This window comes from Pinus tabuliformis, chromosome 7 (genome assembly GCF_031772625.1).
Source record: "Pinus tabuliformis cultivar Carrire ecotype Pingquan chromosome 7, CPIR1, whole genome shotgun sequence".
NCBI classification, from domain to species: domain Eukaryota; kingdom Viridiplantae; phylum Streptophyta; class Pinopsida; order Pinales; family Pinaceae; genus Pinus; species Pinus tabuliformis.
Genome location: NC_142293.1, coordinates 835824580 through 835843602, shown reverse-complemented (window position 1 = coordinate 835843602; position 19023 = coordinate 835824580).

Sequence of the window (19023 nt, the reverse complement as noted above, 5' to 3'; positions counted from 1 at the left end):
TAATTCAGAAGCCTGTTAAGGCCAACACATTTTCACACATGTTTTGTAGATGTTTGTAAGACTACTCATTAAACATTTGTAATGCATGTTTTCTTAACTTGTACTAAAATAGTTGAATTACTTTGGTTATTTTAGTACTTACATTATTGAAGATGTGTTGTATTATTTATCGTTTTTGTCTCGTCCGTGTGGACTACTCCGCAGGACATTAGACATACCATTATTTTTTATTGGTTATAATGATTGTTGGTATCAAATTATAACTGTCCATTCCACTTAAAATCCTCTTTTGACTATCATTTTTGACCATTTAACCTTCATATTCCAAATATAATCCTTAGAAACTAAATGATATGATGTCATTATCATTATTTTTAGCTTGAAATTAATTTTTGAAATTATTATGTTAAAAGTAACATTTTTCAGAAAATTACAAGAAGTTGTGACTTTTGTAAATGCTCCATTGTTTGACATGTTGTACACTAGGTGAGTGAATTTGAAGATTGTGGGCATGAAGTAAAATGTACACGGATGGTGGATCACCTATCCACTTTCGGTTTTGAAGGAAACAAGTGTCCGGTCAATGCTGGTCAAACCTAGCCACTTCAGCAAGATTTCCAGATTTTGTGAAGAGAATAATTTCTATTTTGAGAATTTTTGCATAAATGAAGGAACTGATTCAATTTCAACCTTCTTGGATGTAATTAATAGAATTCTGTTAGGATAATATGGAGGAGGAATAGCTTCTTTTGTTATAGGATTCATGATAAATAACCTATGGAAGAAGACTATGTTTTAGAGCTAGATTGTGAACATATGAAAGTACAGTTTGTGCATTTTTGATTCCAGACTTAATACAGACTTCATCATCAAGTTTATGTCTCAAGATCCAGTAGTTACACTCTTCTGAATCATTTTATAGTGTGCTTGTGAAGTGTTGAAGGGCCCTCATCACTACGCTGGTACACTCTGTTTTCAAGTTTCCTTACTAGTTGCATATTCGAATTCGAAAGTTAGAAGTTATTTTATGTGCAGAAGTAAAGGTTATGTTACTAGAGTTATCAATTGAAAAGAGCTTGCATTCGTTGTGAAAAGAACCTTGTAAAAGGATTCAACCAATTCTGATCTTGAAATTGATATATATGCTTGCTGTCATACAATTTCCATATTTGCTTATTGGCTTTGACTTTGAAGATAGTTCTGGTTTTATTTCCAAGTGATTCAGATTGTAGTTGTTAAATTCAATTTTCAGTTTGATAGGTGATTCTTGTAAAAAGATTCAACTATTATTGGTTTGCAACATTACTCATCTTATTCATTGTTTGATTTAATTTGTTATTGAAATTACTTTGGATTGCTATGATTGGGAAAAGTTCTATTGAGCAATATTCTTGTAAGAGAATGTCAGGATTTTAACCAGTCATTAATACTCTGTTTTTGTTACTTAGGCAATCAGAATTTCATAAGATTTATTTTATCTAGATTGTTGCTTGAGTGATTGAAAAGACAATGAAGGATCTCTTGTAAGAGAGAATGTTAATTTCATTCACTAGGCTGTCATCAGAACCTTAGATCCTTCTAGATCTATATAATTTAGGTGAGAAACTCTAAGTGTACTTTCCTGGGCTGATAAAAGAATTAAGAGCTTAACCTACCTTAGTAAGTAAAAACCAAACATTTTGGCGCCGTTGCCTAGGAGGTGCAACTAGAAAGATTAAAAAAAAAAAAAAACTTAAAATCAACAAAACAACAAAAACATAGATTTAAATTTAAATTTCAGTCATGTTTATTTATGTCTAGGTTTAGGGATGAGAAAGGAAGATTCACAAAAACCCCCCAACCAACAACTAATCCACCATTAGGAGCAGAACCATTAGAAAATATTGAGTACACAACACCAACAGGAAAAGTTACTGTGGAAAAACTTGAGGAAAAACAAAAATCAGGCCAAAGACTCACTCTCATTGAAAGACAAATCCTACTAGCTCATGAAGCAAAGAAAATATATATACCTGAGACTTCTACAGTAGAGAAATTAAAAGAGAGTAGTACAAAAATCCAACAGCCTATCTATGAACAAATTTTCCCTCAAGAACTAAAACAAGAAGAAGAGATAGAAACCTTAGACAAATCACAAATTACAATGGCTGAAGACGGAGGATCCAGAGGACCTACACCTGAACAACTAAGAGAGTATGAGAGACAAATGGAAGAAAGGAGAAGAAGAAGGGAAAATGAAGAAAAACAAGGACATGATACTCTATTTGGAGGAAATCCAAATCCACCAGAAACAGAGGAATCCACATTTAAATTTCCAATTCAAGATAGAGGAGAGCAAATGGATGAGGAAATTAAAATGAAAAATATACTGCCATCTGTATTACCAAACTTTTATGGTATGGCATCCGAAGACCCAGACTCGTTTTTATTCAAATTTGACATAGTATGCTGAACCTATGGATATACCAATGACGCACATAGACTTCGACTTTTTCTTGCTACCTTAAAAGCAACAAGACTTAGTTGGTTCATGGGATTAGGTGAACATTTAGTCACTAATTGGGATGACATAAGAAAGATATTTTTGTAAAAGTATCTTACTATCGATCAAAAGATTCTAAAGATGACATCTTTAGAATGAATCAACAAGAAGATGAGACCTTAGAGGAATACTTGGAAAGATTCTCATATAATCTACAAAAATCAAAACATAGAACTATGTCTATTGATCTTATTCGAACAATCTTTCTTAAAGGCATCCGGGATGAGTATCTAGATGACCTCAATCTCATGGGTAAAAGGGACATTTCTAATTTACCTTTTGAGGAGATTGCTGACTTGTGTCAAAAATACTCTAGGAGTAGGGCAAGAAATGGGAAAAGAGCCATGACATCAAAGATCACAAAATCTGCTATAGGAAATATTACTAGAGCTAAACTAGGCAATCTATTTGAAGATTTCAAAACAGACCTTTTAAGTACTTTGGGGAACCAAATAGACACTTTGAAAACAAGGAAAAGACAAGATGAACAAGAGCAAGAATTATCTATATTCTATCCCAAGTGCAGACGGAAACATGCTTTGAAATAATGTCCTTTAGATAATGTGCAAATTTGTGGGTTTTGTACAGAAAATCATGACACTAAGGATTGCACAAAGATGAAAATTTTGCAGAATTACAATTTGGAAGCCAATGCAGAAATGGAGAACATGTATTTCATGGGAGCTAGAAGGCCATGGCAACCAAGACCTCCAGGTATGTATCAAAATCCGAATTCAGCAAATTATAACATGCCTGTTCAAAATTCTTGGAATGTTCCTATGCCTTGGCAAAATTGGTTTAATCAATAGCAAAAAACATACCCACAACAAGGATGGAAAGGATATTCTTTTCCTCAACAATTTACTCAACAACAACCTCAGCAATATCAACAACCATTTTCTCAACCATATCCCCAACACTATCAGTCACAATACTCTCAGCCATATCCACAACAATACCCTTAGCAACCAGTAGCTTATCAACAACAGAATCCTCAACAAACTTTCTTTGCTCCTCCACAAATAAATCCACCTTAGCTACAACTCCCATCCAACCAACCTCCTAGACCCACACATCTACCAGCTCAACCCATAGCTAACCCAAACAACCAAATAGATAGACCAACTTACAGGGTAGATGAGGGACCATTGTACCCAACTCTGCCACTGCAAAACATTGAACTAAGGTCTGGTTGAACTCTGCATAAAGAACCTCCCCACAAACAAAACATGTCATTGGCAATTTAGTTTGCTTGATGTCAAATGTCATTTCCAAGGAAAAATATGTTGACCCAGGCATATCTAGAGTCACAACAATTATCAACAAAATTTCAATTCCAAACACTCTGATTGATTTAGGAGTTGCAATAAATGTCATGACATTGGACACAATGAAAACTTTGCAGCTGAAAAATTTACAGTCAACCCCAATTGTTTTGGAATTAGCAGATTGCTCTAAAGTCATTCCTTAAGGGGTACTGGAAGATATAATTGTTTCACTGGACTATTGGGAGTATCTAGTTGATTTCTTAGTACTCCAGCCAAAATCAAACTTAGGAGGACATCCACTCATACTTGGCATACCATGGTTGGCAACTGTTGATGCATTCATTGGATGTAGATCTGGTAGCATGATCATTTCTAGAGGCACGGAGAGAAAACAACTTACCTTGTACCCATCAACACAAGCCCCAACAGTAACACAAAACTTATGGCTTGATGACAAGTACAATGATCAGGAAGAAATATACTATGTTTTAAGCATCAATCAAATGTATGATATTGAGGAGAACAACAATGAAGATTTAGTGGAAATGTTTATCTCCCAACCTGATGTTTCAGAAGAATTGAGAAATGAACAATACACTACTGCAGATTACATGTTGGCACAAAGCTTTCAGGAAACTTGTACTATGTACTCTCTGAAAGCAATATTTGATGAAATCTTTCCAATCGACTCCATTACAAACACACAAAGCAAGATAATAGAAATCAGCCCGAGAAAAACATTGAACATTGGGGCCTTTCTAGAAACATCTCAGGAAAAGAAATTGCTTGACTTGCTCACCAAATACCAAAAGGCATTCGCTTGGGACTACACTGACATGCAGGGAATTCACCCAGAAACTTGCACTCACCATATCTATACAGACACTAGTATTCAACCAGTGAGGTAGCCACAGAGACGGATGAACCCCATGCTCAAAGAGGTTGTAAGAGATGAATTGCAGAAGTTACTAAAAGTAAAGTTCATTTATCCCATTTCTGACAGCCAATGGGTATCTCCATTAGTAATAGTTCCCAAGAAAAACGGTAAATGGCGAGTTTGTGTTGACTATCGAGAACTAAATAAGGCCACCCTTAAAGACTACTTTCCACTGCCATTTATTGACCAAGTTTTGGATACATTAGCTGGAAAAATGTCATTTTCCTTTCTTGATGGTTTTAGTGGCTACAATCAGATCAGCATAGCCTCAAGAGACCAAGATAAAACAATGTTTACCTGTCCTTGGGGCACTTATGCTTACAATGTACTACCATTTGGCTTGTGCAATGCTCCAGCAACATTTCAAAGAGCAGTATTAGCAATTTTTGCTGATCTGGTCCACAAATGTGTTGAGGTATATGTGGATGATTTTCAGTATATGTTGATTCCTTTGACAATTCTTTGCAAAATCTTGAGAAAGTTTTACAATGATGTATAGAAACCAACTTGTCTTTAAGCAATGAAAAATGTTATATGATGATGAATGAGGGAATAGTCTTAGGACATCATATTTCTCCTGAGGGAATCAAGGTAGATCGAAACAAAATACAAATTATTGTCGAATTTCCAAATCCAACAAATCAAAAAGATGTAAGAAGCTTTCTTGGTTATGCAAGTTATTATAGGAGATTTATTGAAAACTTTAGTAGGATAGCATTGCCTTTGTTTAAACTTCTTGCAAAAGATGTAACATTCAATTGGAATGAGGCTTGTCAAAAAGCTTTCGAGAAACTCAAAGAGAAATTAAGTACTGCTCCAGTTTTAAGGGGACCCAATTGGACTTTACCTTTTCACATTTCAACTGATGCATCCAACACAGCAGTAGGGGATTCATTAGGGAAAAAAGAAGATGCTTTAACTTATGCCATTTATTTTATCAGTAAAAATTTGACTCCTGTTGAATTCAACTATACAGTAACGGAAAAGGAAATGCTTGCAATTATATATGCGGTCAACAAATTTTGTCATTATATAACTAGATATAAAGTTCTCGTTCACATGAACTACTCTGCCATTAGATATTTATTGAACAAACCTATTACTAATGGCAGGATCACAAGATGGTTACTCTTACTGCAGGAATTTAATCTCACCATACTAGACAGACCAGGGAAAGAGAACTAGGTAGCATATTACTTTTCTAGACTACAAAATTCAGGTGAAGCTGTCCAAGTTGAAGATTCATTTCCTGATGAACACTTGTTTGCAATTTCAGTGTTAACTCCATGGTATGTTGATTTAGCTAACTACTTGTCCACAAGAAAGGTACCACCATCTTTCAGTTCAAAGGAGAAGAAAAGGCTGATCAAACAAAGCACAAGATATTCATGGGTTAATGGCGATTTGTTTTACACTGGTTATGATATGATCATTAGAAGATGCATTAGAGAGGATGAAATAATTGATATACTAACCTCATGCCATGATCAACCTTGTGGTGGCCATTTTGCAGCAAAGAGGACAACACACAAAATTCTTAGCCTTGGCTACTATTGGCCATCAATTTTCAAATATTCAAAAAGTATGTAAGAAGTTGTGACAGCTACCAACGCATGGGCAGACCAACCACTTCCGATGAGATGCCACTACAGCCACAAGTACATCTAGAGCCATTTGAAAAATGGGCTCTCGACTTTGTTGGACCCATCAATCCACCATCCAAAGGTAAGAAGTACATTCTTGTATGTACCGATTATGTGACTAAATGGGTTGAAGCAAAGGCACTTGCAAGGGCAACAGAACAAACAATAGTCAATTTCCTTTTTGAAGAAATCTTTGTTAGATATGGAGTACCTAGAGAGATAGTAACTGACCAAGGGACTCAATTCACATCAAGACTGGTTCAAGAAATTACAGAGAAGTACAAAATCAAGCATAGATGGAGCACACCCTACCATCCGCAGGCCAATGGCCAAGTGGAATCTACAAACAAAACACTAGAAGGGATCATGACAAAAATAGTGGCAACAAACAGGAAGGACTGGGCAGATAAGCTCAATGAAGCACTATGGGCATATAGAATTACTTGGAAAAACACAACAGGGTTTACACCCTATCAGCTAGTGTATGGCAAAGAGGTCATGCTCCCAATAGAATTTCAAATACATACATATAAATTGGTTGCAGACTTAGGAATAGATCTCTCTGAAGCCCAGCAAGAAAGAATCATGCAATTGAACCAGCTGGACGAGATGAGACAACAGGCAGTGCAAAGGACAACAATGATACAACAACAAAGGAGACAGTGGCATGACAAGTTAATTAAGAAGAAGGAATTTCAAGTTGGTGACTGGGCATTACTCTTCGACTCAAAATTCAAGGATTATAAAGCTAAATTTACAACCCACTGGATGGGCCCTTATGAAATCATTGAAGTCTTTGAGAATGGATCAGTCAAATTAACTTCAATTGACCAAGAAGGATAGACATATCTGGTCAATGGACACAGGCTAAAGATCTATCATAAGCCTGTCAGCAAAGAAGACTTCATGAGGACAGTATCACAACAAAAGGAGGTATAGATAGTACAATAGTCAACTATAATATCCAAGCCTTAAACGGTTTCTATTTTCTACCAAAAACAAAAAAAGAACAAGAACAAAACAAAAGAAAACAAAAAACAAAACAAAAAACAAAAAACAAAAAAACAAAAAAAAAAAAAACAAAAAAAAAAACAAAAAAAAACAAAAAAACAAAAAAAACAAAATAATGTTTAGATATGAAAACCAGAGATGGCATAATCTAAACACGAATTCTTATGAGAAACCAAGAAATTGGCTTGTAAGAATTCCTTTTTAGCTTAGTAAAATAAAAGGATTCCGAAAGAAATATGACTTGAGGACAAGTCAAATCATTAGTTGGGGAGAAGAAAGTATGAACTTGTTCATGCTTTTCTATCTCTCTAAGTTCATCTCCAGTAAAGGAAGAGATTTGTCTTTACATTTTCTAATGGATTCTTAAAAAATGATTGTTGTTCAATATTTTCAAAAGGATTTGATTTTAAACTCAGAACATATCTCAGAAAGGGACCTGTTATATATAATTTCTCAGAAAGGGACCTGTTATGTATAATTTCTCATTCTCAGGCAAGGGACCTGTTCTATGCACATTATCATAATGGGATCTGTTCAGAGGAAGATTGCATCAACAAAGAAGAAGACCACACCCAAGAAGAAGAAGATTGCAAAGAAGAAGACTGGACTGCACCTAAGAAGAAAGAGACTACATTTAAAAGAGAAATGGACACCATCACATTCTGCCTGAACATATCAAGCAAAAAAAGCCAGCTCCCAAACAAAGAGATATCAGAGGGCTATAAGAATTGTCATTTTAATATTTTTAATTTCTTTTATTAATTTCAATTTTTAGATGGTGGTTTATGATAATTATTGATTTTAGTTTCTAAATACCCAGTTTATCCTATATCGTTCATTCTTATATCCTGTAGGAGTCAGTCCTACTCTTCTACCTATATCCTATAACTATAACCTATTTCCTATTTCTGAACATTAGTCCTATCTTCTACCTTGTATATATTCCTAAAGGTCTGATCCTTAAAGCCTACCTTTTGATCCTGTACATACATTTCTAATCAACCTATAGTCATAAGTACCAACAGACCTACCAAAACTAAGCATGCATACTTAAGAACCGAATTTTGAAGAAAGGGATCAGGTCACGAATACAAAGGATTTATCAATTTGTAAGCCATAGAACAGGTCACGAATACGAAGGATTTATAAATTTGTATGGTTTTCAACCTAATTTTTTTAAATCTAGAAAATAAAACATAATTGATAGATAAAGGGTATGTGATCATAAGTAAGGATTAACGACTAGTTCAGAAAAATCATCATGACCTGATGCTCTTATGACTTGAAGGCATCATAATGGTCCGTATACCCAATTTTATCATTCAAAGACCGCTGCCAGGACTCTGTAGGCCATCATTAAAAAATCCTTGTGTAAGGCATTGAAGGGATTATCAGTGAAGTGTATGCTGCATGAAGAGATTGAGGGTTCATTGCATAAACAAGTAATGAATGAAGGAAGTAAGAATGAAACCACTGTGATAAAAAGGAGAAGTAAGTATTGTATTCATCACGAAGTATAGGTAGAAGTTTGGACCTGTAGAAAACGTTGTGAATTAGAGTTGTTGCCATTCTGAAGGTTATAAACCAATCCTCTCTGAGTTACATAAGGGTATAGTGTTACGAGTATGTTGACAATAACAATGTCAACATACGAGTAAAAGGGCCATGGCACAGGGGAGACCCTACAGAACCGGTTGAAGGGAATTTCGATTTTATTGGCAGCGTCCTCCATTAAACAAGAGATACACATAATACTCAAGCCCAAGTAGTTTTCTTATCATAAGTATGGTGAAATTTGTTTTTACAGCATAAGGGAAATACAATAATTTTCTACAAACTATGGTAGAATTATTTTTACAACTGTAAATTCTTCTTACACACAGGGTAACAGGAGATAAAAAATTTCTCTCATGGCAAACAGAGCAGAGCCACAACAATTTGACCCTTCCAAATACCATAAGGACTGCATAGACATTTTTAGGGCAAAACAATGGCTTCCATTCTTAGAAAAATACAGTGGGAACAATGAGAAAATGGCAAGGGAGTTTGCCTCTTCATTTACTGGAGAGAGATCCATTGTAGGAAACTTGTCTTTTAGGGTCTCAGAAGACACAATTTCTCAAGAAATAGGTATAAGCCCAGAAGGAGAAAAGTATTTTAAAACCAAGCAGTTCAAAGAGAAAACATGGACACATTTCATATCTAGGACAAGGGTATCATCAGTTGACTGGAAATCAGGGATTCCTAGGAGTTGGCTTATTCATCCATGGGATGAAATAGTTCATGTAATTCAAAAATTTATAACCTGTGAGGGAAGATACAACATTGCATTTCTTTATCTTATCAAATTTTTAATGCATCTAAGAGGGGACTGAATTATAAGTTTGCCTTCTTTTATTTTACAAAGTTTGACTAAAATGTCTAAGACCATGTAAAAACATAGGAAAAACAAGGATAAGAGTCTATAACGTTTTGGTTTGATAAAAATCTTGATTGAATTTGAACTGCAAAAGATAAGTGTGACATTGAAGAAGTTCTTGGTAGCTAATGAGTTTATGACAGATGAGGAGCAAGCAAAGCAGCAGAATTCACAAGAAGAGCAACATAATTCAAAGGAAGGGCAGCAACATGCAGAACTATTGATTGATGTAGATGCTATAGAGGAAGAATTTTCAGAGTATAAACTAAGTAACTCTTTTCCATCCAGCAGTAGTATCAGAACAAGGAGGATGGTAAGGGAGGAGGCTGAACAGGATAAAATTTTCTCCACTTACACAAGAAAGTCTAGAAAGACTAAGTTAGGTCAAAAAGGGAAAACGATGGAGGAGGATGATGTTCTACAACTAGCATAGTATGACTACATACAAGGATTGGAAAATAAAGACAACAAAAAGGAGCAACAAGAACAAAAAGCCTCAGGTAAAAAGAAAAGAAAACTGGAAAGGAAAGTTGAGAAGTTACAACAGCAACTTATGGAATCAGAGGTTTTGGAAAGAGTGGTGAAAAGAGAAAATGAGACACTCAAAATACAAAGCAAGAAGTTTCAAGATGAGAACAAAAAATTGAAAAAGAAGGTTAAGAAACTCACAGCCTATAAAATGCAAATTTGTAGGAAGGCCTACAAACTTTACAAGCAAAAGAAAGAAATTAAAACCGAGTATCAAATCATGAAGACGGAGTATGAAGCACAAATGAATATCAACGCTTTACTTCAGGTAGCAGAGGCAGAAGGAAACGCAGAGGCAAAAGTCAGAATTTGATAGGTTAGACCTTATTTGCATGAGGGCATGCAAAATCCTGAGTTTGGGGGAATGTTGGTATCAAATTATGACTGTCCATTCCACTCAAAATCCTCTTTTGACTATCATTTTTGACCATTTAACCTTCATATTCCAGCTATAATCCTTAGAAACTAAATGATATGATGTCATTATCATTTGTTTTTTTCCCGTGGAAAAAGTCGTAATTTCCATTAATAAAGATGAAAATTACATTCTGTATATGCATAAGCATTACTTTGATCTGCCACTGCCTGTCCAACCAAAATGTAAGAAAACTGTGCATTCCTCCTCGTAGGGAGTATATATAGTTCAAAACCACTTATAACTTATAAGTTTCTGTCCTCTTCTTAGAGGATAAAGAGTAAACGATGACAATTTACATAAATATCAAAAAGATAAACAAAAAATATATGTTTTTCATCAAAAACTAAGTTAAAATGTTTCATTCCAGTGCTGCTCTTATAATGCTTCAGGGTATACGAATGGCCTGTGATAATGCTGATACACGACCCCATCCAAGTATTCGTAGATCATCTAAGAGTTGTCGTCCCTGAGCGTTTCTTCTTTGGATAGGAAGTCAGCAAAGGTGTTCCGCTCCCTGTAAATATGATGACAAGTTAATGAGTGAAAAAGCAAGACAAGTCTATGAATCTCATCCAGAATATGCCTCAAAGTGAAAGCAGAACATGTATATTTTTTGTTGATCCAGTTTATAACCAGTTTTGAGTCACCAAAATGCTGCAGGTTGGAGCAATGTTTTTGTAAGGAAAAAAGGATAATGTTTTTTGCAGTAATCAGCTCGGCATAGTTTTGGTTCCCCGACCTAGTCGCATTTGTATTTTGAAAAATGGGTTTTGGATAAGTATAGAATCGCTCCCCCACCACAGTCTTTCTCCTGAGCTGAACCATCAAAATAAGCCCAAGGGTTTGAATTGTTGATGACCTCTGTTTCAACATTCCTTGTTTGGTTTTTTTGGGGCTCTTCAGGGATGATATATAATCTGCTACGATTCTGTTATGAATGGAGGGCCAGTGTGGGGTCTTCTGCGAGAAAATTATTTCATTCCTGGCTATCCAAATCGCCCAACAGATTAGCAGAGGTAGGTTCCTTTCCTTTCTAGGTGTATCCCTCCACCAAGAGGTCCACGCCTCCTTTACTGCAATCCCGTGCCAGCTGGGCCTGATGGAAAGTGTTGCCCGGATGCCATTCCAAAGATCCTGTGCCAAAGGACAATCCAAGAAGAGGTGTTCTATGTCCTTGTTGCTACGTCTGCAGAGGTGGCACCAGAACGGTCCAGCGAAAGATCGCTTCATCAAATTTTCCCCCGTAGGGACCTTGTTATTTAAGATGGACCATATGAGCAGCTTTGTTCTGGGGGCAACTTTGAGTTTCCAAAGGAGGTTCCATCTTATCTCAGAGTCTAGTGGCTTAAAAGGTTCCATGAGCACCAGGTAGCCGATCTTAGGAGCGTAGGAACCATGTTTAGCATAAGCCCAAATAAGCTCGTCTTCCCCTTCCATAATCTTGATGTGTGCCTCCGTTAGCATTGTAATGTAGAGGCTCCAAATTTACTGCCACTGTAAAGGAATATTTAGGGCTGCTGCTAATTTCCAAGCCTGCTGTGCTAAGGAGGATCGCTCACTGTCTGCAATTTGACTGAGATGAGAAATCCCCTATTCAGTTAGATGGAGTCTCAGGTCTTCAGGGAGTTTTTGAGAGTTGCCACACCCCACCCACGGGTCCACTCCCAGACGCACGTTTGAGCCTGAGTGAACTCGCCAAGTCAAATTGTTCCTTATCAAGTCCTTTGCTTTGTTTACTGCTTTCCAAATGTTGGAGATGTTTCCGTATGTTCTTTGATCATGTCGAATCCAATCCAGCGGGTTTATGGGGCTTATATATTTTGATGTTACTACCTTCATCCATAGGCTGTCTTTGTTGAGTAAATGCCAGTCCAGTTTTGCCACTAGCGCTTTTGAGAAAAAATCCAGCCTCTTAATCCCCCACCCCCCAATGTTTAGGCAGCACTAGTGTCTCCCATCTTGTCCAAGCAAAAATTCTACCTGTTTGGTTCCCCTTCCATAAGAATTTGTAGCGTATTTTCTGAAGCCTGTCCAGGATGCCTCTAGGAATCCATGCTAGGGACATCCAATAGACTGGGGTTACTTCCAGGACCGATTTAATTAGGATTAGTCTACCAGCTCTAGATAAGTATTTATGGTACCATTATTCAGGCGCTTTTCCACCTTTGTGATCAGCCATATCTAGTCCACAATTTTGTAGCCAAATGGATTCAGATGGTATCCCAAGTATCTCAAGCCTTCTTCAAATGGATAAGTGACAAAGGGGAATCTCATGAGTGCAAATAATAACTCGTTTTGTGCATAACCGAGTGTAGACAAAGTTGATTTGGATTCATTTACAACCATTCCTGTAGCCTTTTGAAAGACCGCCATGACTTGGTGGAGAGCTGTGAGGTCACTCAGACTACCATCGAGAAAGATGAGGACGTCGTCCAAAAAAAACAAATGAGTCAAGGACAGGGAATTAGTAACTTTTATACCCTTTAAGCACCCATTCCTACGCTCTTCATGGATAAATCTACTAAGGCCCTCCATGACCAGGAGGAACAAAAGAGGGGATAGGGGACATCATTGTCTAAGTCCCCTTTCTGCATGAAAAATAGGGGAAGCCGAGCCATTTATTAACACACAGAAGGGAACATCGGTTATGCAACTCATGATCCATTTGATAAAAGGATAGGGGAAGCCAATATGGGTAAGGAGCATGCGGAGGTATAGCCAGTTGACTTTGTCAAAAGCTTTTGAGAGGTCAATCTTCAGGATCATGCCTTTTGTTTTCTGGTACTGGACTGAATGGAGGAGTTCCTGAGCCGTCCCAATGGCCTCATGGATTTGTCTGTTGTGCAAGAAGGCAAATTGCTCTTGGGAAATGTGGAGCGAGAGGACAGGCTTTAAGCAATTAGCAATGATTTTGGCTATAATTTTGTATATGCAGTTGCAGAGGGATATGGGTCTGAAACCATCAAAAGAGGAGGGTTTGTCAGATTTTGGAATGAGGGCGATGAAAGTGGCCTTCAAGCTGCCCGGGATCCTTCCTCTCTTTCTGTTCTCCTCGATAATTTGCAGGAGGTCCACCCCCAACACCTCAAAGAATGTCACATAGAATTCTATGGTCCAACTATCCGGTCCCGGGATCTTTTCTTTCTTCAACATTTTTAAAGTATCGTCCAGCTCTCTCATAGATACTTCTCCCGCTAGTTCCTGTTCCATCGCCTGCTCAACAAACCTCGGGAAAAGTTGTATGGTTTTCATCACTTCGGCCAGGGAGGCATAAGGAGGAGCTTTATAAATATTGTGAAAATGTGAGCAAGCTAAAGAAGCCAACTCTTTGAAGGATTGAATCGATCTACCCTCTGAATCCTTTAGTTCCCAGATAGTATTTATAGCCTTTCTACCATTTGCATGTTTATGGAAGAATTTAGTATTATCGTCCCCCTCCTTCAGCCAGATAGCCCTACTCCGGAGCCTCCAATTCGCTTCTCTGTTTGATAGAACTTGGTTTCCCTTTTGAAGCGTAGCACTGTAGGCCTCTTTCTGTTCTTGGGTCATTAAGACACCTCTTGTGTCCTCCTCAAACGAAAGTATAGCCCTCTCCGCCTCCTGGAGGGATAAATCGTCCGCCTCCTTTTTCTTTCGAGCCCAAGACTTAGAAAGGCTCTTCAGTTCCTTCATATTGAGGAGGAAATTCTGAGTTATGTTCCCTGATGCACCAGGAGGGTGTGCCTTCGAGAAGTCCGACACAAGCTTGATATATTCCATATCTTGCAGCTAAGTAGAATTGAACTTATAAGGGGCCTTTGGCTTACTAATGACATCCTGTATCTCTAAGTATATTGGGCGATGGTCCAACAACCCACCCGAGCTTACCCATTGTCTAATACAGTGTCCTCCATTTATTTGGCCTTCTTTAGTAAGAAAGAAATCAAGTATTCTAGCCAAACTGGCTTCTCCCACCCTGTTATTCCTCCAAGTAGGCTGCTTTTTTGCTGAAGGGACATCGAAGAGACTGTGGGACTCCAAGAGGTTCACAAAAAGACTCGTCAAAGCATCCACCTGGGCATGATTGCCCCAGGATTCTGAGTATCCTAGGGAGAAATTGAGATCACCCCCTATAATAACATTGTCTTGTAGAAGTAGAGACGAGATGAGGAGAGGTCTCCAAAAAGCCATCCTATCCTGACAAGGTCCATACACATTGAGGATCCGGAAGCCTTACCCAAATCGACCCGATCCCGAGTTGCTCCGTGTCTGGATCGAAAAGGGGGGACCATCTCTTCAGCAGGACTGGGGCATGTTCAAAATGCCAATACGACGAGAGTACCCAGTTCATGAGGTCAGGCCTGGAGAATCTGAGAGCAAACCAGCCCTTTACGAATGTTTGCACAGTTGGAAGCTCCGCCAAGTGGTTCCCCCAGACCTCCAAAAACCAAGATTTCAGTCAGGCCACGGTGTAGTCGCATCCCCTTATTCTGCCGACTAGTACCCTATCATCAAAATCCATGGTTTCTCCCAGTTGAATGTCTTCCTCCAACTTGAGGAATGAGTCCACCTCCTTTGTTCTGAAGCACCGTGTCTTCTTTGTTGTCCTATCCTCAGCTGCAGGGTTCCCACGACCTTCTGAGGAGCGCTCCTGGATGGGGGGATTCGCCGGGGGAGGGGTAGAAGCAGAGGGGAGACTTTCTGCAGGGGGGATACCAGTGAAACTGCCGGAGGGGGGAGGGGAAGTACACGGCGGGGTTAGAGAAACCGGAGGGGCTCAGGGGGAGGGAGGGTTTACGGAAAAACTGGGGTGAGAAAACTGTCTAGGGGCTAGGGAGGAAGGGTTAGGGTTAAGGCAACCAGTAGAAAACCCTAAGGTCACCAGGGATGACGGGGGAGTTGAGAGTGACAGCTAGTCAGGAGGGTCGTCCAGCAGGACGAGCTAGTGGTTCGGTGGTCCAGATAGCATAGGGAGACCATAAATTGTCTCTTGAAAATCCTCACCAAATGAAATGGTCCCCAACTTAGTAGGTCGCGAAGTCCAGATGGAGTCCTCCACTATTTCCTCTTCTGAATAATCCACCATATCTAGGTCCATTGTTGTTCGGGTAAAAACCAACGCCAATTGCCTTGGTAACCGCCAGAGGGAGGAGTAGCAAAGCGACAGAAACTGGCAAAGGAGGCCAGGGGTCAAACAAGGAAGCTGTAGAGTGAAAACGAGCGATTAGGTAAAATAAAACGAAGTAAAAACCCCAAAACCACCCATGGTAAAACGTAGGAGGTCTGCATGTGCAGTGATGGGGACGTGTGCAGTACTGGTACAAACACCTGCAACCTTCTGCGGCATCCACGAAGCAGCTAGCCATGATCACCTGCTACCCTAGCTTGGACCTCCATTTCCCGCTCCCTCTCTCTCATTATGTCATCATCATTATTTTTAGCTTGAAATTAAATTGAAATTATTATGTTAAAAATGACATTTTTCATAAAATTACAAGAAGTTGTGACTTCCTGTAAATGCTCCATTGTTTGAAATGTTGTACACCATGTGATCGAATTTTAAGATTGTGGGCATGAAGTAAAATGTACACGAATGGTGGATCACCTATCCACTTTCGGTTTTGAAGGAAACAAGTGTTCGGTCAATGCTGGTCAAACCCAACCACTTCAGCAAGATTTCCAGATTTTGTGAAGAGAATAATTTCTATTTTGAGAATTTTTTCATAAATGAAGGAACTAATTCAATTTCGACCTTCTTGGATGTAATTAATAGAATTCTGTTAGGATAATATGGAGGAGGAATAGCTTCTTTTGTTATAGGATTCATGATAAATAACCTATGGAAGAAGACTATGTTTTAGAGCTAGATTGTGAACATATGAAAGTACAGTTTGTGCATTTTTGATTCTAAACTTAATACAGACTTCATCATCAAGTTTATGTCTCAAGATCTAGTAGTTACACTCTTCTGAATCGTTTTATAGTGTTCTTGTGAAGTGTTGAAGGGCCCTCATCACTACGCTGGTACATTCTGTTTTCAAGTTTCCTTACTAGTTGCATATTCGAATTCGAAAGTTAGAAGTTATTTTATGTGCAGAAGTAAAGGTTATGTTACTAAAGTTATCAATTGAAAAGGGCTTGCATTCGTTGTGAAAAGAACCTTGTAAAAGGATTCAACCAATTCTGATCTTGAAATTGATATATATGCTTGCTGTCATACAATTTCCATATTTGCTTATTGGCTTTGACTTTGAAGATAGTTCTGGTTTTATTTCCAAGTGATTCAGATTGTAGTTGTTAAATTCAATTTTCAGTTTGATAGGTGATTCTTGTAAAAAGATTCAACTGTTATTGGTTTGCAACATTACTCATCTTATTCACTGTTTGATTTAATTTGTTATTGAAATTACTTTGGATTGTTATGATTGGGAAAAGTTCTATTGAGCAATATTCTTGTAAGGGAATGTTAGGATTTTAACCAGTCATTAATACTCTGTTTTTGTTACTTAGGCAATCAGAATTTCATAAGATTTGTTTTATCTAGATTGATGCTTGAGTGATTGAAAAGACAATGAAGGATCTCTTGTAAGAGAGCATTGTTAATTTCATTCACTAGGCTGTCATTAGAACCTTAGATCCTTCTAGATCTATATACTTTAGGTGAGCACCTCTAAGTGTACTTTCCTGGGTTGATAAAGGAATTAAGAGCTTAACTTACCTTAGTAAGTAAAGACCAAACAACGATCGTCACCTCTGTGTGGACTACTTTGTTGGATAGTGTATGTGTTTTCCCTTGCACTCTGGTTTTAACGACTCCCACATCCATTGTGGACTACTCCGCTGGATGTTAGATAGACCCTTGTTGGTTCACGTGTGTCTCTCCATGGGTGGTACTGTTACCTCTCATATAGAGGCTCACTTTGATCTGTCCCTTTACAGTAAGAGAACCCAGACACAATTTACATTACACTCTCACCAGGCATACTCACCTTGCTTTTTGAAGATACAAACATAACACTCTCATGTGTTGAACAACAAGAGCTAAGGAAAATATCTAAGATAATGGCAACTGGAAAATCATACCGGATAAGACTCCCACACCAAATGGTGTGAGATCTAGTTGGGACTTCATACCGGGGAGATCCCCTGAATGTGGTGGGTCTAACACCATCAACATTTCTAGCGTTAGAAGGAGGGCCACTAGCAGTTTATGGCTGAGTGTCCTACCAACCCCACTCATCTATCATATGGTCAAGGTAGTAGCACGCACTCTCTCTCCCCTACGCACAACTCTGAATTTGGTTATTCCTCACCTCTCAGACCCAAACAAGAAATCTCATATCAACACATCTGCACTATCCGTCCCATCACCTGTTAATTTTCTAAAGTTGTTGGACTGATTCCAGGAGTGCACACTCTTCCCTATTCATAGAAGAAGCAAAAGACTACTCCCACAAGAGTGGTAGTCTCATTTGTGGAAGAAGTAATCCTCGCCACTCTTGAAGAGCTGACAAAAGCTGTTGAAAACAAAGAGGAACCTCTATTATTTCGAGAGGGAGAAGAAGACAAGCTCTTACTCTTGGGCTCAAGTTCCAGTGAAGGAGGCATAGGTGGAGACGAACCAACAAATTCATACATAGAATCTTCGGATTCAGAAGAAGAGGAGGAGGACGAAGAAGAGGACAACATGGCTAACCAAAATTTGGAATGGATGACTCAGGTCCCATTTGCACTCCTAGGTGTCTTGCACAAGATGCCAAGACACAAAGATAAGTTGTTAACGAAGTATGACCTTGACAAGACAGTGAAGGTGAAAGATCACTTAGACACGTTCTACCTACATCTGCAAACATTCAAGGTACGTTATGACGAAGTTGCATGTAGATTGTTTCCATGTACCTTGGATGGAAGAGTAGTTGTATGGTAGCACAACCTTTTGGTAAACTCCATTTAGAACTGGGGGGTGTTCAAGAGAATTTTCCTTGAAAATTTTGCTGAAGACAAAACCCCTGCCATGTTGCTAAAAGAGTTGGGTAGTCTCAAGATGGAGCAGAAAGAAAAAGTTAAAGATTTAAACCAGAGGTTTAACACATCTTGAACAAGTTCAAAATAGACACCAAACCTAACACCTCCATCACTATTGACTACTACACGTCTGCACTGTTGATGAGCATTATGCAGTTCATCAAGCGAGCTACGAAACCAACACTATTGGAAAATTGCCAAGAGGTAATTGTTGTGGAGAAAGACTTGCGCACTATGGGAGTCATTATAGATG